The sequence below is a fragment of the Halichoerus grypus genome, chromosome 6 (genome assembly GCF_964656455.1).
Source record: "Halichoerus grypus chromosome 6, mHalGry1.hap1.1, whole genome shotgun sequence".
In the NCBI taxonomy this organism is placed as follows: domain Eukaryota; kingdom Metazoa; phylum Chordata; class Mammalia; order Carnivora; family Phocidae; genus Halichoerus; species Halichoerus grypus.
This window is the reverse complement of record NC_135717.1, coordinates 132,572,600-132,592,953: the sequence shown is the minus strand read 5'-3', so window position 1 is coordinate 132,592,953 and position 20,354 is coordinate 132,572,600. Positions and strand designations below refer to the sequence as shown.

At 34.8% G+C, this 20,354-nt stretch overlaps 1 protein-coding gene across 7 annotated transcripts in view; it reads right to left on the bottom strand.

Moving 5' to 3' along the window:
- FRS2 (fibroblast growth factor receptor substrate 2) overlaps nucleotides 1-20,354 on the bottom strand; it is a 110,369-nt gene that overhangs the window by 35,242 nt on the left and 54,773 nt on the right. Inside the window, exon 2 of one of the 7 annotated variants that reach the window (XM_078076271.1) lies at nucleotides 14,386-14,432. The exons of the other annotated variants lie outside the window; for them this stretch is intronic. The gene's annotated coding sequence lies outside the window, so the exon portion shown is untranslated. The remainder of the gene's footprint in view (nucleotides 1-14,385; nucleotides 14,433-20,354) is intronic. 7 annotated transcript variants of the gene reach the window in all.

Below are 20,354 nucleotides of genomic sequence, written 5' to 3'. Positions count from 1 at the left end.
TAACTATGATAATTTGTTAAGGGATACACAAAATAAAAAGATGTAAAATATGACATCAAAAAACTATAATATTAAGCCACAAAAGATAATAAAAAAAAAATTTAAACACAACACTAAAAAAATGCATCAAAACACAAGGGAAGAGAAGAAGAAAGGATGAGAGAAGAACTATAAAAACAGCCAGAAAACAATTAATAAAATGGCAATAAATACATATCTACCAATAATTATTTTAAATATAAGTTAACTAAATTCTCCAATCATAAGACAACAGAATGGCTGGACAGATTTTTTTTTTTTAAAGACTCATCTATATGTTGCCTACAAGAGACTCACTTCAGATCTAAAGACATACACAGACTAAAAGTGAAGGGACGGAAAAAGACATTCCATGCACATGGAAATGGAAAGAAGGCTGGTGTAGCCATACTCCTATCAGACAAAACAGACCTTAAAAAGTGTAATAAAAGACAAGGTTATTACATAATAATAAAGGGATCAATCCAATAAGAGATATAACATTTATAGATATTTATGCACTAGCATAGGAGAACCTAAATAGAGACAGAAAATATCAACAGAAATTGACAGCAATACAATAGCAGGGGATTTTAATATCCCACTTGTATCAATGGATAGATCTTCCAGGCAGAAAATAAAGGAAACATTTATTTAAATGACACATTAGACCAGATGGACTTAACAGATACATACAGAACATTCTACCCAAAAGCAGCAGAATACACATTCTTCTCAAGTGCACAGGGAACATTCTCCAGGATAAATCATATTTTGAGCCACAAAACAAATCTTAACAAATTTAAGAGGACTGAGGGGAGCCTGGGTGGCTCAGTGGGTTAAGTGTCTGCCTTCACTCAGGTCATGATCTCAGGGTCCTGTTGAGCCTCCCTGCTCAGCAGGGAGTCTGCTTCTCCCTCTCCCTCTGCTCCTCCCCCCAGCTTATGTTTTTCCTCTCTCTATCAAATAAATAAATAAAATCTTTAAAAAAAATTTAAGAGGACTGAAATAATAAGCTTTTTCAACCACAATGGTATGAAACTAGAAATCAGTTAAGAAGAAAATTGGAAAAATCGCAAATGTGTGAAAATTAAACAACATGCTACTGAGCAACCAAGGGTCAATGAAGATACCAAAGAGAAAATTTAAAAAATATCTTGAGACAAATGAAAATGGAAATTCAACCATCCAAAATCTGAGATGCAGCAAAAGCAGTTCTAAGAGGCAAGTTCACAATGATACAGGCCTACCTGAAGAAACGAGAAATTTCGATCTAATTTTATACCTAAAGGAACTAGGGAAAAAAAAAAAAGAACAAAGCTCAAAGTTAATAGAAGGAAGGAAATAATAAACATCAGAGTGGAAATAAATGAAAGAGAGACTAAAAAAAACAATAGAAAAGATCAATGAAACTAAAAGCTAGTTCTTTGAAAATATAAACAAACCTTTACCTAGACTCACCAAGAAAAAGACTCAATAAAATCAAAAATGAAAGAGAAGTCACAACTGATACCACAGAAATACAAAGGATCATAAGAGACTACTATGAACAATTATAATCCAACAGATCGGACAAAGAAGAAATGGATAATTTTAGAAACACAACTTCCAAGACTAAATCAAAAAGAAATAGGAAATCTGAATAGACCAATTACTACTAAGAAGATTGAGTCAGTAATGGAAAACCTCCCAACAAACAAAAGTACAGGACCAGACTTCATTGGTAAATTCTACCAAACATTCAAAGAAGACATTAATATGTCTCATTTTCAAACTCTTCCAAAAAGCTGAAGAGGAGGGAATGCTTCCAACTCATTTATAAGGCCAGCATTAAGATGTACTAAAACCAAAACCACCACAAAAAAAGGAAGTGAAGGGCCAATATCCATAAGGAACATAGATGCAAAAATCCTCAACAAAATATCAGCAAACCAAATTCAACAATACATTAAAAGGATCATGCATCATGATCAAGTGGGATTCATTCCAAGGATGCAACGATGGTTAAAATCTGCAAATCAATCAATACGATATACCACGATAACACAGTGACAGATGGAAACTAGACTCATGTGGTAACTTTGTGGTGTATACAAATACCAAATTATGCTGTATACCTGAAACTAACATATCCTATACCAATTTTACCGCAATTAAAAAAAAAAAAAAAAAACTTTCGGGGCACACCTGGCTGGCTCAGTCGGTGGAGCATGCAACTCTTGATCTTGAGGCTGTGAGTTCAAGCCCCATGCTGAGTGTAGAGATTATTTTTAAAAATAAAATCTTAAAAAAAAAAAAAAACAACTTTTAAGTCTTAACCAAATTTTATGGTTGATTTTTAGTTGTAATAATCCTGTTTAGTTTAATGTCATTAAAACCTACCCGACTGAGTTTTTCTAACTTCTACTACTAAAAAAGTAATTCTTTCTTTTCTTTTTAAAGCCCATCAGTTTGTTTGCTTACTTGTTTTTATGACAGAATTTAAAAGTTATCTGCAATTCTATTTTCCATTTGACCCTCCTGAGCCACTCTGCTCTGTTCTCTATAAGCCTGACCTACATGGAATGCCAACAGATCAGGTTGGCTGCGGCTCCATTCCCCACTAAAGCTTTTCTGATGGCTCCTATCAGGCAACCCCCCTCCTGTAAGTATGGCTCTTGCTGGTTCGGGTGCTCATTCGCTCCCCTGTCCCTTTTAGATCTAGATAATAGCTTCCTGTTATTGCTAACTAGCCTGGTCATCATTCCTTGCTGGTTTCCTTTAACCTGTCTAACTTTGCAAATAATCCCATCACTGAATTCTTTTCTATTACACTTGTCAGTGTCCTGTTTCCTGCTAGAACCCTGATTGATACAAGTTGCTACTGATGTTTTCAATACAGTAATTATATAGTGCCCTCTAACCACTGGAGAAAACTACCTTATGAGAAAAGAGCCATGGTCACCAGCTTTTACATTTCTTATTCAAAACAACAGAAGGGCGCCTGGGTGGCTCAGATGGTTAAGCGTCTGCCTTCGGCTCAGGTCATGATCTCAGGGTCCTGGGATCGAGTCCCGCATCGGGCTTCCTGCTCCTTGGGAGCCTGCTTCTCCCTCTGCCTCTCTCTTTCTGTCTCTCATGAATAAATAAATAAAATCTTAAAAAAAAAAAATCTGAGAAAGTAAACTAAAAATTACCAAACTAAAAATAAAAGGGAAAAGGATTTTTTACAAATTTTTAGGGAAAAAATCTCTTTAACTTCACTAAATTTTATTATGATTAATACCCCCAAATCTTGTAGTCATCCTTGACACCTCACTCTCTCACTTTCCAATCTATTAATCCTTTCAGATCTATCTTCAAAATATATCCCAATTTCAACCACTGCCTACCATCCCTACCACTAATTCTCTGGCTCAAGTTACCATCATTTGTCTGAATTTTTGCAAAAGGCTTCTAATTAATCTCTGCCTCTGCTCTTGTCCTGCTCCAGTCTTTTCTCAACAGAGCAACCAGATTAATCCTATCAAAAAGTGTTACTGAATTTTTTTAATGATAAAAAATCATGACTCATACACAAAGTAAAATAAATATATGTCCAAGATATTATTTAAGTCATTCACTAATAAGGGAGTCATTAAAATGTTACAACTGGTTCAAAGAAAAATTCCAAGACCCACACACACACAAAGAATAAGGAATTCCGGTGTGAATTTACAAATAGATGTAAAATGGGTACATTCACAGGGCAATAATCAACTGTATTCCGCCGGACACAATTAATTTGCACTCCTATGAATGAGAATTGTTTACGTTTTTAGCAGTTTTCTACAGATTACAGAATTGTAAAGTAACTCAAAGAAAATGAGACAGAGATAAACCCGATGGATGAGCAACATAAAAACATGCTCATCATTTTTTGCCCATCTCAAAGTTGTTCACAACTTTTCCCGACAAAACCTTGCATGTCTCCTTCTATTCCCCTACAAGTAAAAAATTAAAGACTTTTTAATGGCCTGCACTACAAGATCCCACATATTTTAGTATTGTTTCCTGCCCTTCCTTCCCGCTCCACTACTGATCTCATGTACTAATTCTCCCCCCGACCCCAATCTGTTCAACCACACTGGCCTCTTGGCTGTTTCTGAAAGACACTAAGCATGTTCCTACTTCAGGCCTTTGCAACTGCTGTCCTATCTGAAACCGTCCTCCTACAGTTACCTTTGCTCCCTCACTTGTTTCTGGTCTTTACTCACAGATCAATTTATGAGAGGACTTTCCTGAGCACCTTATATGAAATAGGTAAACCCCTGTGTCACAATGGTACTCCCTTTTTTCCCTTATACTGCTATATTATTCTCAAATGACTTCTTATTACCAACTAGCATGCTACATATTGACTCGTTTTTGGAGTCCCTGTTGCTATCCTTCATAGACACCACAAAATATAAACTCCATAGGAGGGCAAAGACTTTGTTTTCTTCACTGCTATATCCCCAGTGTCCAAACAGTGCCAGACTGACATACTAAATGCTCAATAAGTTTCAGTTGAATGAATAAATAGGTACTAGGTAATGTTTCACAATCACAACATACTTACTGATAAATTTTGCCCCTGAATTTCTTCAATATAAAAACATATCAATAAAACTACAACCAAATAATCATATATTTTTACTAATTAACATGTTACTTAATCGTTATTAAGATTACATTTTAAAATGGAGCTCAAAATTTATTACTTAGATTGGTCTGAACCCTGACAGTTATTTCATGGAAAATGCTTTAAAATTTAGCATACGGTGTTACAAAATTTCTCTCAGAAGCCGTGTTATCCCTGGGCTGTCAAAGTGAGCAAGTATACTCACAAGACTTAGGTGGCACCAGATATCCTCCTTCTCATACTACATAGATTCAAAGACTCATTTGGATTGCAGCTGTAGCAGATGTGATACCTGAAGAGTCTAACTGGGCAACTCAATTGCCTCAAAAATCATTATCCAAGCTGTACTATTTCCACCAAGCTATGTCACTCTTTGAAGTTCTACAATCTTGGCACAGACCTAGGTGAAGATGAATAGACTTCTGAGGATTGAGACTACTATTTATGTTGGATTTCTGATCCTAAACCTTTCCCTAAGCTCTTGTAATTTTTAACCTTAAAAGATGCCTAATAAATTAGTATTTTCTTTGAATAACACCTGAATTACCTGCCATATGCAATTTCAATACCAATATCTTTGGTCTAATTATTTGGTATTTCTTTGGTCTTGTTATTTGGTAGGTATTTCTGCTAAAAGAGGAATACGATTATGTAAGTGGAAAGCGTAAGTTTGGAATATCACAGGCTACTGAAATGATTTAGCTATTAATATTAGCTTCTTCAAATATTTTCTTTCTTTATACTAGCTGACTCAAAAATCTGCTTAAAAATTCAAAGGACAAAAGAGCTCCTCTTTTTCTTCCATCTACAAATAAGCAAAAGTAAAGTTAACAAAATAAGGCTTTGTTCCTCTTGTTGACAGGGTTGCAATTGCTTAAGATTAGGTTTGTTAGCATGCACATTTTCAGTTTTTAATTAAAATGCTACAAATTAATATGTCTATTTTGTCAAAACTAAGTATGCTACTAGGGGAAAATATCCAGTACACCGTCCCCATCCCCACCCCCCCAACAAGAAAATAGGTGGGTTGGAGGCAATAAACGCTGTTTTCCTAATATATGGCCCCAGTGACACTTGTTTTAGTAATAAAAAGATAACCAAATCACCATTCAAGTGCCTAAGGCAAATTTATTCTGAAAAATAGGGAAATAAATTACTTACTGTTTGAAACCAGTACTCTCTTTAAATTATTAAAAATGTGTTAAGATCAAACTAATGTAACATTGTGTGTTAACTACACTCAAATAAAAAAATTAATTAAAAATGTGGTAAGATTGAGACGCCTGGGCAGCTCAGTTGGTTAGTGACAGACTCTTGATTTCGGTTCAAGTCATGATCTCAGGGTTGAAGGATGGAGCCCTGCAGAGGGCTCTGCACTCAGCAGAAAATCTGCTTGAGATTCTTTCCCTCTCCCTCCACCTCTGCCCCCCACCCCCAGCTCCTGCACGCCCGTGGGCACATTCTCTCTCAAATAAATAAATCTTTACCTAAAAAATATGGTTAAGATTATATCAAAGAATAAGAAAGGGCTTTTAAGGGCGCCTGGGTGGCTCAGTTGGTTAAGCGACTGCCTTCGGCTCAGGTCATGATCCTGGAGTCCCTGGATCGAGTCCCGCATCGGGCTCCCTGCTCGGCAGGGGGTCTGCTTCTCCCTCTGACCCTAACCCCTCTCATGCTCTCTCTCTCAAATAAATAAATAAAATCTTAAAAAAAAAGGGCTTTTAAAAAGTAACAAATTATACATTCAAAGGTATGGTCAATATTTTTTAATAAAAATTTTGTTGATTTGAAGATAAAAAATTTAAAATGATACTAAAAAGGACATAAGATCAATAAATACAACTTTCTACCATTTGTGAGTAGGCCAAAAGCTGGCATCAAATACAACATAATAAATGTTGGGTCTGTTTATAAGAACCAATTATGCAACACCCTCAAGCAAATTGCTCTTTTACTAGACTTTTAAAAACTTGGGTTGCTCTAGGAGTAATATGTATTTAAGAGTGGAATATGAGCAAAAATCTGGTATAAGTTGTTAAGTACATGATTTCTGGGTTTAAAAACATACTTAAGGGACTCAGTGGTTTTTTTTAATAAACTTTATTTCTAAAACAGTTTCAGATTTAGAGAAAAATTGAGACTATAGTACAGAATTCCCATAGACTGACTCCACAGCTGGTGTTACATGTTAATAACATCTTACATTAGTATGGTACATTTGCTACAATTAATAAACTAATATAGATATATAATTGTTAACTAAAATCCATACTTTATTCAAATTCCCTTAGTTTTCCCATAATATGTTTTTGTTGCAGGATCCTATTCAGGATATCATATTATATTTAGTTATATCCCCTTAGGCTCCTTTTGGCTACAGTTTCTCAGATTTTCCTTGTTTCTGATGACCTTGACAGTTTTGGGGAATACTGGTCAAGTATTTTGCAAAATGTCCCTCTACTGTGATTTCTCTGGTGTTTTACTCATGATTAGATTGGGGTCATGGGTTTTGGGGAGGAAGACCACGGAGGTAAAGTGCCATTTTCATCACAGCATATCCTTTGGAACAAACTATCAATAGGACTTATCACTATTGACCTGGCTAAGGTAGTGTTTATCAGATTTCTCCACTGTAAAGTTACTCCTCCCAATCTCCTTTCATTAGTGTACTCTTTAACAGGAAGTCACTATGCACAGCCCACACTCAAGGAGTGAGGAGTTATGCTCTACCTTGTTGAAGATGGAGTATCAACATATATTATTTGGAGTTCTTTTGCACAGGAGATTTGTCTCTTCACCATTCATTTATTTATTCAACAACTTATTTAAACCATATGGAGCCATGGGTATTTATTTTATAATTTGGGTTATAATCCAATAGTACCTTACACTTATTTTCTTGCTCAAATTTGTCCATCTTTCACCACTAGGAGTTCTTTCAGTTGGCTCCTATAACCCTCTAACATAGTCCCATCATTATGAGTTTAAGCACTTTCTTAATTTTTGGCACTACAAGATGCTCTATGCTGATCTTACATATTGCTTGCCCCAGTTCTTGAATCAGCCATTTCTCCAAGGAGCCCTCGTTTCTTTTCATAGAGAGCTGTATTAGAAACCAAGATCTGGGAACCAGGTGTGCTCTTGCTACTGGGATGTCACTGCTTCCAGGAGGGCCTGTTTTTAACTGAATTTTATGTTATTTTGGGATAACTTGCATAACAAAATATAGAAATACTTTCATGCATAGACTGTACTAGACCTACGGAGTTTTAAAATCAGTTAATGCAATTATAGATGCATTTAACATCATTTTAGAGATTTATTTTGAAAATAGCTGAAAACCATAAAGGAGACTAAATCTTTTAAAATATAAAATTGGGACATGTCCTTTTTTTTTTTTTTTTGAAAAAGGAAAGAGGGACAAATGCATAATGTCAGAAATACAAATGAAATGTCATTATGATTTCTGTAGGTCAGCAAGCAGTTCAGCAACTTTCCGGTCTCAGGACCCCTTTACACTTTTAAAAATTATTTGAGAGAGCTTTTACCTGAGTTATTATCTATTGATATTTACCAAATTAGAAGTTAAATGTGAGAAATGTTTAAAATATTTATTAGTTTATTTAAAAGGATAAGCTTATGATGTGTTAATATAAATTACATCTATATGGAAAAAAAACTGTTTAAAAAAAACTTATTTTCCAAAAAACTTGATTAAGACAAGCGACACTATATTTCTGTAAATATCTGTAATTTCTGGCCTTCTAGAGGACAGCTAGATTCTTAAGACTGATTCTGCAATATGCTGTTTTGGTTAAAGTATATAAGCGTATGAAGAAAATCTAGCCTCACAACAGATATACGGTTGGGAAAGATAATATTTTAATAATTATTTCAAATAACTGCTGATATTCTTGAAACTACACCTGAACTCAACAAATGGTAGTTTCCTGAAGGCTACACTATGAATTCTAAAACTGTACCAATGAACTTTTCATGTTCTATTACATTAAAATCCATTGATTTATCTTGCACTTAGAATGGATCTTTTACCCATATGTGATTTAGTATCATTACACATTGGTCATCTGGAAAATACTAATTCACTGAGTTATGCAGGTGTTCCAAATTGACACAATTCAGAATATAATATGAAGAAAAAGAAAATCACATTCTTTAATATCATTACCCACTTCACAAGAAAAGCCTTTAAGTATCTGCGAAGCTGTCAAGCTCACAGTATTAGGTTCAAGTTTTTCAAAATTCTAAATCTTACTTGAAATTTTTTTTTTTAAGATCGTTTACAAATACAACTGTTTTTCTTGAAGTGTTAGTCCCACTTAGTTCATTTTTGAGAAAAACAAATGTCAAATACATAAGTTCAAATAATTGAAGTTTGCCTAACCTGTTTATTCAAGGGGGAAAAAAGGAGGTGTTACAGAAAAAAGCAGCTAGTTCAGCTCACATCTCGGTTGAGCAAGCACTTTTTCTGAAGATGATGATCATGTTTCAGTACACAGGACGAGTACTCAAAGTCAAGATCTAATGAAATTAATATTTTTGGGCGCCTGGGTGGCTCAGTCCACTAAGCGTCTGCCTTCGGCTCATGTCATGATCCTGGGGTCCTGGGATCGAGTCCCGCATCGGGCTCCCTGCTCCGCAGGGACTGTGCTTATCCCTTTAGCCCTCCCTCATGCTTGTGATTTCTCTCTCTCTCTCTCACCTTCCCTCTCTCTCAAATAAATAAATAAAATCTTAAAAAAAAGAAATTAATATTTGTATTACTTCATCAAGGACATTCTTTTTTTTTAAAAGCGGGGGACGGGCAGTGGGAAAGGCTGAGCAGGGAGCCCGATGAAGGACTCGATCCCAGGGCTCTGGGATCATGACCTGAGCCGAAGGCAGACACTTAACTGACTGAGCCACCCAGGCACCCCACATCAGGTCATTCTTAAATAAAACTGGATTTAAAAAAAAAAACAAAACTATGAATGTATGGCAATGAAAAATATAATACATCAGTTTGGTGCCACTGCCTTAATTTGTGTTAAGGTGGTAGCAGTTTTATTCACCATTGCTTTTAGAGCATCACTGCAAATGTCAACACAGTAGAAAAGAAAAAAAAAAATCTTTATTATGAAAATAGTTTTGACCTCCCAGACCACCTGATCTCGGGGACCCACATAGGTCCACAGAACAGTTTGAAAACTGCTCAAAATTACATATTCCAAGAATAAGATAATATTACAATAATATCATACCAAAAAATTAGAGATTTTAGATGAAATAGATAAATTCCTAGAAAAAACTAACTTGCCTAATCTAATTTAAGAGGAAGCAAAAATATGAATAGCCTTCAAATCTTAAAATATTCAATCAGGAGTCAAAAAATCCTCCCATAAAGAAATTCTAGGCCTAGATGGCTTCACAGATGAATTCTGTCAAACACACAATTAAGAAATAATTTTACACAACATATTCCAGAAAATAAAGATACCCTCTCTAACTCATTTTGAGACTTGTATAACCTTGATTCCAAGCACAGCACAACAAAAGAAAATTAGAGGCTGACGTCCTTCATGAACACTGGTACAAAAATACTAGCAAACAACGTCAAAGGTTGGTTTAACATTAGAAAAACCAAAATAATTCTCCATGTTAATAAACAAAAGAAGAAAAAAAAACGTATCAATATTAATAGTTTCAGAGAAGATAAATCTTTTCAGAGGTTTCTCTCAACAGAAAAGTAAGCTTTAAGGCTGTTTTGGGAGATCCAAGTAGCCGAAAAGGGACTAGCTTCCTGGCCTCAAGGAAAAATGAAGCTGCAGTAGCCCAGAAAGAGGAAGCCTCTGCAAGAATAAGGTGCTACCAGGATCACTTTTTCTAAAAGAAAAAAATGAGGGTCAAAATCCTAAGCAAGATTTTCTTTTATGTTTCATATTAAATGTGGTCATGCTTGGTGTGCCCTCACACATCTGTTCCAACAGTCTAACAAACTTCTTGTAACAATCAATTTGTAAGACAAAGGTGGCCTATAATGCTGCCCCCAACTTACTACGAGTCATCTGCACTGAAGGGGAGATGAATGGTACAACTGTTCTTTCACTAGTTCAGAATACCTGGGTATACTCCCCTTTTCCCCTATCTTACTGCTGCTCACACAAGGGCTCCCTACCTAAAGGAAGCAGTACTCTTTCCACTGCCACAGATATTAAGCAAGTTCAGGAAAACCCATCTTGTCCAATTTAAAACAGACCTTAAGTTGGTTAAATCAGAAAATTAAGTGTTGGGGGGGGGGGTGTGTGTACCTTAAACATTTTATTTTAGCTTACACACAAAAAAAGGAATGAATTATCCAAACTTATAGAGTTAGGAACTTTATTTAATGGATGCCTGCTGGTGGGAATTCTGTGCCATATTTATTACATAAATCTTACCTAAATGTACGTTTATTTGAAATGGATCAAGGATTTCCATTTCTGGCCACATGGTAGGTTAGATACCCAGACTGGATCTATTGCCTAAATCTAGAATGCTGTATAAACATTTCTTTAGTATTTTTAAATTTCCTAATTTGGCACAAATGTACACAGAAGCTCTGGAAGGTGGCTCTTGACTTTCAGGTCACCTCATAACACTACTTTGAAAACTACAGTGCTGGTGCTGGAGACAGACTGTATACCCGGAGACTCTCCAATATGGGGAATGTAATCAAAGAACTTTGTGTGTAGCTGAAAATCCAAAAGGCTACACCTGCAAAGTAGAGCTGAATGAACGGTAAACCTACTTAGCAGAAGCTGAGAACAAGCACACTTGCCTCCTTGACCTTGGTGCTGGCAGAAGGAAGAAAAATATCTCCTGTAAGAATTTATAACTACAAGCAAGCTCTTAAATGAATTTGTAGAGAAGGAAAAAGATGAACATGGGTAAGAAACATGGAAAATAGATTAAGAAGGCCTAATATACGTCATCAGAATTATAGAGCCCTTGTTTCCAAGATGACCATGAAAAGAAGGTACAATGGTTGTGTCAAAAAGGGCTGCAGCCATATACAGCCTACTTGCTACATTAACTGCACCCAATGCTTGCAAAGGACAAGGTCATTAAGAAGTTCATCATTGGGGACACCTGGGTGATTCAGTCGGTTAAGCGTCTGCCTTAAGCTCAGGTCATGATCCCGAAGTCCTGGGATCAAGTCCCACATCAGGCTCCTTGCTCAGCAGGGACCCTGCTTCTCCCTCCGCCTGCCGCTCCCCCTGCTTGTGCTCTCTCTCTCTCTCTGACAAACAAGTGAATAAAATCTTAAAAAAAAAAAAAAAGTTCATCATTGGAAACAGTGGAGGCATCAGACATTTCCAAAGTGAGTGTTTTCAGTACCGATATAGTTCCCAAACTGTACGTAGAACTATATTACTGTGTGAACTGTACCATTCACAACAAGAAAATCAAGAATTATTCTCATGATGCATGGAAGGACCAAACATCCCCACCCTAATTTAGACTTAGAGATGCTGCCCCATGGACCTTTGCCAAAGTCCACATAAGAAGCTGAGTACTTAAGTTCTGAAGGAAAACTGTCCTCTGAAGGGGAAAAAAGTGTTACAGAAGGAGAAAACAAAGAAAATAATGGGCATTACTCAGAGAAATAATGGTCAAGAATTTAACATAATTATTCAAAGACATCCTCAGATTCACGAAGCCCAAAGAATCCCAAGCAGAGTCATAAATAATAAAAAATAAAGTTAAAAAAAAAAACCTTCAATACATTCTATAAAACTAGGAACACCAAAGGAGGGGAAAAGGTTTAAAAAACAGTCAAATAAAAGATTATTTACAAAGGGAGGGCAATTTTATTTCTCAACAGCAACAGTGGCAGTCAAAACACTAAAATAATGTCTTCAAATGTGATGAGAAAACTTAGAATTCAATACACAGTGAAATTATCTTTCAAGAATGCAGATGAAATAAAGACATTTTCAGATTAAAAAAAAAAACCACTGTCGTCCACCTTCACCAAAAGACTTTCATTAAAAAAAAAATCTAAAGGATGTACTTCAGGTAGAAAAAAATTATTTCATATGGAAGGTCTCAGATAATGAGCCAAGAAAACAGTAAACAAATGTAAACAAAGATCAACTACCTAAAACAATAATCTGTCTAAAATTTTTTATGTATGCAAGAGATAAATATGTTAAAACTAAAATAATAGACAATGGTGTTATAGATTTCTGGAAGAAGGACAATCAGAGCATTTTAAGTTATTACATTATTCAACGATAGATTAAAGATACTGATTTAAACTCTTCCTTTTAGAAAGGACTTCTTAAAAAAGCTAGAGCAACCACTGAAAGAATAAATAACATATTAATTTACAAACAAGAGTGCATGTGTGCAAGGTAGGGGGATTGAAATGAGAAAACATGCCTACATAAAGGCTTCAAACATAACTCTAAACAAAAGATTGGAAGAATAGGAAGAAAAGGGGAGTAGGACAAATAGACCACATCAGAAATAAATCTAAATCTACCAGTATCACAACTGACTAAAATTCCAGTAAAAAATATTGTCATTCAGAACAAAACACAATTTAACCATACCCTCTTTACAAGACACAAACTAAAATATAGGATCAATGAAAAGCTAAAGGATGAAAAATACTATTAACCAAAAGAAAGCTAGAACAGATACATTAATCCAAGAAAACAGCCAACCACAATAATAACAAAACCATAAGGCAAAAAAGTTTTGGATACAGCCTTTCATACCGACAAAAAGTTTGACTTAACAGAAAAACAATTCAAAATGTAAGTACTTAATAGCACAGACTCAAAATACATAAAACAAAAATTAGAGGAGAAAATGCCAAACCTACCATCAGGTGAGAGGCATTAGTATGCCTTTCTCAGCAGACAAACTGATAGGGAAGTCCCAAAATAAAACCAAACCCAAATCCAAACAAAACCTAGGCAAACCATGAAAGATGTGAGTAGAACAGTTAACAAGCTCATGAACATATATGTAGCACTATACTAAACTGATCTCACATTCTTTCCAAATGTATATGGAACATTCATGAAAACTAGCCATATGCTAGGTCTTAAAGTTAGTCTCTACAAATTACAATATTATGGTCTCTGACTGTAATGAAATCAACTTGGAACACTATCACAAAAATTGTATTTATAAGTTAAATATTTTCAAATTAAGTATACACTTTTAAATAATTCATGAGGCAAATAAGAGTTATTTTTTTAATGAAAAAAAACAAAAATACTGTATATCAAAACTTGTAGGAAGGAGGCTCAAATGACACTTAGAGGCAAATTTAAACACTAAAAATCCAAATTCAAGTCCTTGTAAAAGGACAGAAAAAAACAAAAACCTAAAAGTTCTGAGAAAGTAGAAAGAAATAATAAATAGCAGGACCTAAAAGGACATAAAATATTTACAAGATGATAAACTAGAAGTTCATTCTCTGAAAGAGTAATTAAAATTATAAACCTCTGGAAAAACTAATTGGGAAAAAGAAAAACTAAAAAAAAAAAAGGAAGGAAACATGATTACAGATGTTATAGAGATTAAGCTGATAAGAGGATACTGTGGACAATTTTATGGCAACAAATTTGAAAGTTTGGAAAGACTTTTTTAAAGTTTTTAGAAAATACAATCTATTAAAAATGAATCAAAAAGATTTAGAACTCACACTTTCCAATTTCAAAACTCACCATAAAGCTACTGTCATCAAGCATCAAATCACCAAGAGTGGTACTGGCTAGAAGAGAAATATAGATCAAATGAAACAGAATTGAGAAACCAAAAATAAATCCATGTATTTATAGTCAAAAAGGGAGCCTAGATAATTTGATGTGAGAATGGTCTCTTCAACACATGGTGCTGGGACAACTGGATTTCCAATTGCAAAATAATAAATTGGGACCTCTACCTTATACTATATATAAAAATTAACTCAAAATGGATCAAAGACCTAAATGTAAGAGCTAAAACCATAAAACTCTTAGCACACAAATCTTCATGACCTTTAGGCAAAAGTTTCTTTGATATGATACCAAAATCACAAACAACAAAAGAAAAAACAGATAAACTGGACTTCATCAAAATAAAAAACTTTTGTGCTTCAAAGGACACAGTGAAATAAAATGAAAAGACAATCCAAAGAGCTGGAGAAAGCATCTGGAATCCAGAATATATACAGAACTCTTACAACTCAACAATAAAAAGACAACTCAATTTTAAAATGGACAAAAGCTTTAAGTATATATTTTTCCAAAGAAGTTATACAAATGGCCAATAAGCACAGGAAAAGATACTCAACATCACTAGTCATTAGGAAAATGCACATCAAAACCACAGATTCCACTTCACACCCACTAGGACGGCTATAATCAAAAGGACAGACAATAACAAGTGTTGGCCAGGATATGGAGACACTAGAACCCTCACACACTGTTTGTGGGACTGTAAAATGGTGCAACTGCTTCGGAAAACAGTTTGGCAGATCCTAAAAAGGTTAAATATAGCGTTACCATATGAGCCCAGCAATTCTATTCCTAGATACATAACCAAAATGAGTGAAAAATCTGTGCACACAAAAACTTGTATTTGGAGATTCATAGCAGTATTCATAATAGCCAAAAAATAGAAACGGTCCAAATGTGTGTCACCTGATTAATGCATAAACAAAATGTGGTATATCCACACAATGTAATAATATTCTGACAAAAACGGAAAGATGTACTGATACTGACTACAATGTGAACAAACTTTGAAAACATTACACTAAGTGAAAGATCCTAGACAAAAAAGGCCACATATTATATATTTCTATTTATAGGAAATGCCCAGAATAGGCACATCTATAGAGAAAGTAGATAACTGGTGGTCAGGGATGGGGTAAGGGAGAATAGAGAGTGATTGCTAATGGGTACAGGGCTTCTTTTGAGGATGATGAAATGTTCTAGAATTAGATATTGGAGATGGTTATACAATTTTGGGAATATTAAAAAAAAACTGAATTTTACATTTTAAAGGGGTGAATTTTATATGTGAATTATATATCAGTTTTTAAAGGGCAAATAAATCAACTGAGCATTTAAAAATAAGAAATAGAGAATCTAAACAGAAAAATAATTATTAAAAAAATCGAACAGTGGGGCGCCTGGGTGGCTCAGTAGGTTAAATGTCTGCCTTTGGCTCAGATCATGATCCCTGCAACGAGAACCGCTTTCTCCCTCTCTTCCCTGCTCATGCTCTCTCTCTCGCTCGCTCTCTCTCAAATAAATAGATCTTAAAAAAAAAAAAAATCAAACAGTTACAGTTTAAAATCTTTCCACTAAAAAAAAATCATCAAACCCAGACAGTTTTACAGGTAAGTCCCACCAAATGGTGGAGGAACAACAAATTTTAAAAAATTTAAAAATTACAATTTTAAACAAATTCTTCTAGAGAATAGTAAAAAAGAAAAACACTTTCTAATTCATATCAAAATCCAACCAGGATAAAGGATGCCAACACCATTCAATGGAGGAAAGGACTGTGGTTTCAACAAATGGTGCTGAGATAACGAGATATCCACATGCAAAAGAATGAACTTGGACCCTTACCTTACAGTTTATTCAAAAATTAACTCAAAATAAAGTCCTAAATATAAGACCTAAAAGTATAATACTCTCAGAAAAAAGCTAGGGGTAAAGATTCATGATACTGGATTTGACAATAATTTCTTGGCTATGATACCAAAACCACAGGCAACAAAAGTAAAAACAGATAAATTGAACTACATCAAAATTAAAAACTTCTATGCACCAAAGGAAATAATTAACAGCCTGAAAAGGCAACCTATGACATAGGAGAAAATATTTACAAATCATACATCTGATAAGGGTGTTGATATCCAGAATACATAAAGAATTCCTACAACTTAGCAACAACAGTAACAACTACACAAGTAACCTGATCAATGGGCAAAGGACTTGAACAGACATTTCTCCAAGAAAATACACAAATGGCCAACCATTATATGGAAAGATCCTCAACAACACTAGTTACTAAGGAAATGCAAATCAAAACTACAATAAGATATTACTTCACAACCATTAGGATGGCTACTATCAAAAAAAAAAAAAACAAAACAGAAAATAGGGGTGCCTGGGTGGCTTCAGTCGGTTCAGCATCTGACTCATGATTTCGGCTCAGGTCCTAATCTCAGGGTCCTGAGATGGAGCCCCAAGCCCCACAGCGGGCTCTGCTCTCAGCAGGGGGTCTGTTTCTCTCCCTATCCCTCTGCCCTCCCCCGCTTGTGTGCACACACACGCACACTCTCTTTTCCTCAAATAAATAAATCTTAAAAAAAAAAACGGAAATAAGTGTTGGCAAGTATATGGAGAAATTGGAACCCTTCTGTACTGCTGGTGGGAACATAAATGGTGTAGCTGCTATGAAAAACAGGATTGCAGTTCCTTAAAAAATTAAAAATAGAATTACCACATTATCAGCAATACCAATTCTGGGTCTATATCCAAAAGAATTTAAAGAAGCAAGTAGAAGAGATATTTGTACATACATGTTCATAGCAGCATTATTCACAATAGCCAGAAGGTGGAAGCAACATACTTGTCCACTAACAGATGAGCAGATAACAAAATGTTTATACATACAATGGTATATTATTCAGCCTTAAAAAGGAAATTTCGGTACATGCTACAACATCATGCTAAGTGAAAAGCCAGGCACAAAGAGATAAATACGGTACGATTTCACTCCTAGGAGGTATCTACAGTAGTCAAACTCATAAAAATAGAAAGAATGGTGGTTGCCAGGGTGATGGGGAGGAGGAGATGAAGAGTGTTTAATGGGTATAGAGTTTCAGTTTTGCAAGATGAAAAAGTTCTGGAGATTAGCTTCACAACCAATGTGAATATACTTAACACTACACTAAACCATACACTTAAGGTAAGATGGTAAACTTTATAATAGGTATATTTTAACACAACTAATTTAAAAAGATATGTTAAAAACCTGATCAGGATAATACGAGAATGGAAAATTAAAAGCCAATCTGACTCATGAACTCTAATATAAAAATCCTAAACAAAATGTAAGCAAACCAGATCCAATAATTTATAAAAAAGATAATCCATACATGACTAAATTGGGCTTATCCCAGCAATGCTTAATTAACCTAATCTGAAAATCAATGTAACTGACTACATCAACAAATTAAGGGGAAAACATTTTAATCATTGCTGAAGTTATACAAAAGCCTTTCAATATAGTTCAACATCTATTCATGATTTAAAATGAAGAGATAAAAGTCCTAGCCAGGTAAGAATAGAATGAAACTTCTTTAATTTGGTAAAGACCATCATTTAAAAAAATGACAAGTATCATTTTAAATGGTGAAATTTGAAAGCATTTTTTTGAGGTCATGAACAAGACAAGAAATAGAACTGAGTATCTGAGATAACTAAGATAGTACAGTAATGATTCAGAGGTAGACAAAAGATCAGTGGTACAGAAGAGAGAGTACAGAAATAAAACTACCTATATATGAAAACTTGATTTATGACATAGGAAATTTCACATATCAGGGAAGAAATGAAGAACAATTTTAATAAACAGATGGAAAGAGTGAATTCATATCCCATACCTGTAACAAAAATCAACTACTAGGAGATTTGAGAAAATGTGAAAGGCAAAACCATAAAGCATTTAGTTGATAGAGAACGCCATCAAAAGTTTTTCAAGGTATACCATGAGAATAACCAACTGAATTCAATATTGAAATTACTTTAATCTTTTAATTTCCCTCCATATTTTATAAAGTAATCAATTAAACAGCAATTTTGTCAAAGCAAGTAGACTATCTAATTAAGAATATGATGCTAATGTAATACAGAGCTGCCAATGTCCAATGACTTCACATCTTAAAGATAATGCACATTTATGCTCTCATTTAAGTTCAATGTGTTATTGTCAGGATTTGTTAGCAAGGATAAAAAACAAAAAACCTCATGCTTCATTCAGTAAGTGTCTATATCAATGTATGTGGCTATATCTCATTTCAAATATTAGCAATGATGTCCATGGTAAAATCTAAATAGTGTTTCAGGTAAGTGGCCTTGTTAGTTGGACACTTCCCACTGTTCCTTGAACCAGAGATCCAAAGGCTGGTTGGTTTCTCCAATTTGGCATTTTTACTAAATGCCAAACCTATCTTTGGATGCTTCAGGGAAGAAACACAATGTATTAAGATAAGATCTCCCTTGGGAAGAGTAAGAACTATACAAAAAAAAAAGGGGGGGGGAGAAATGGACCAAATAGATAACATATTCTTAGGACTTTCAAATAATTTTGAAACTAAAAGTGCCCAGGATATAATTACAAGGAACACATCATTCACTTGGGGAACTAATTGTATATATGACTGAAAGGGATGAGTTGGAAACAACACTTATCCCAAGATAATTTTGGTTTTACAAATAGAAAGTATGTGTCCATCATACCAAATAAATTCATTCCCAATATATCTACCATCAAACACCCTCCCCTTCAACCAAAACACACAACACACATACATACAAGGTAGATGTTTTCAATCTAAACTGTAAGCCTCTGGCTCACATGAAAACAAAACTATTTTAACCACACACAAGCTCTAGCACTCAGATTTGTAGTTTCTACACGCTGCCCACACAGCACTTTGTGAGCATGTGATTAGGAGGAATGATGCACAATCACACCACATTCCTTCCCTCAGCTCACACATCAAGAACTTGCCCTCTCAGCTGCATTCTTCTCCAAACAGCCATGGTCACCTTAGCAACCCAATGCTCCTAATATGGACAGCTGGTCCATTTAAAGTCAGCCCTTCTTGGCAGGAAAAATGCTTGTTCTTCAAACTGGGGGAGAGAGGAGAGGTTTTCCTTTCAATACACATTACAGGGGTTGATTTAACTTGATCAGCACTTTTGTTCTGTGGCAGCAATTTGTGTCAAGTTTCAACCTATTCTGAGTTTTTGGTTTTTTGGTTTTGTTTTTCTTTTTTAAATCTGAAAGCAAGCGGCTAAAAAAAAAAAAGGGCAGCTCATATGGAATTCTAAAGAAGACTGGAACGTGAAACAAAAAAGGTATCTGAAATAACTGTATTCTTTCCTAAAAAGATAAAGTTATCCACATTTTTTAAAGTTCAAATTTACTTAAATTACATTTGAAGTCTTAATATACAGTAAGAAATCAGAGTCAGAAGACCTGTCTTTTTAACACCATAGCCTATTTTTGAATAACAATAACATTGCTAAACTTCAAAGTCCTATAACTCCAATCTACTCAATAGACTATGAGTCAGTGTGTGTTCCTTTATCCCACCACCTACATGTGAAATCTCTCACAATCTTTCCACAGGATCAAATGTCAACGAGGTATTGAAACCAAATGGTTAGTATATCCAAAGGCACTCCAGACCTAGAATGCCCCAGGATAAAACTGGATTACTCAAAACCAAACTTGATCTGTACTTATACCACTAAAGCTGGGCCTGAACCAAATTAAGTCACTCAGGAGAAAAGATACAGGTTTATAACACACTTTTCCTGATTTTCATACTACAAACAAATGATCTGGGGGGAAGGGATTACCATATTCTGAAATATGTGAGATCAAATTGCTCGTTCCATTC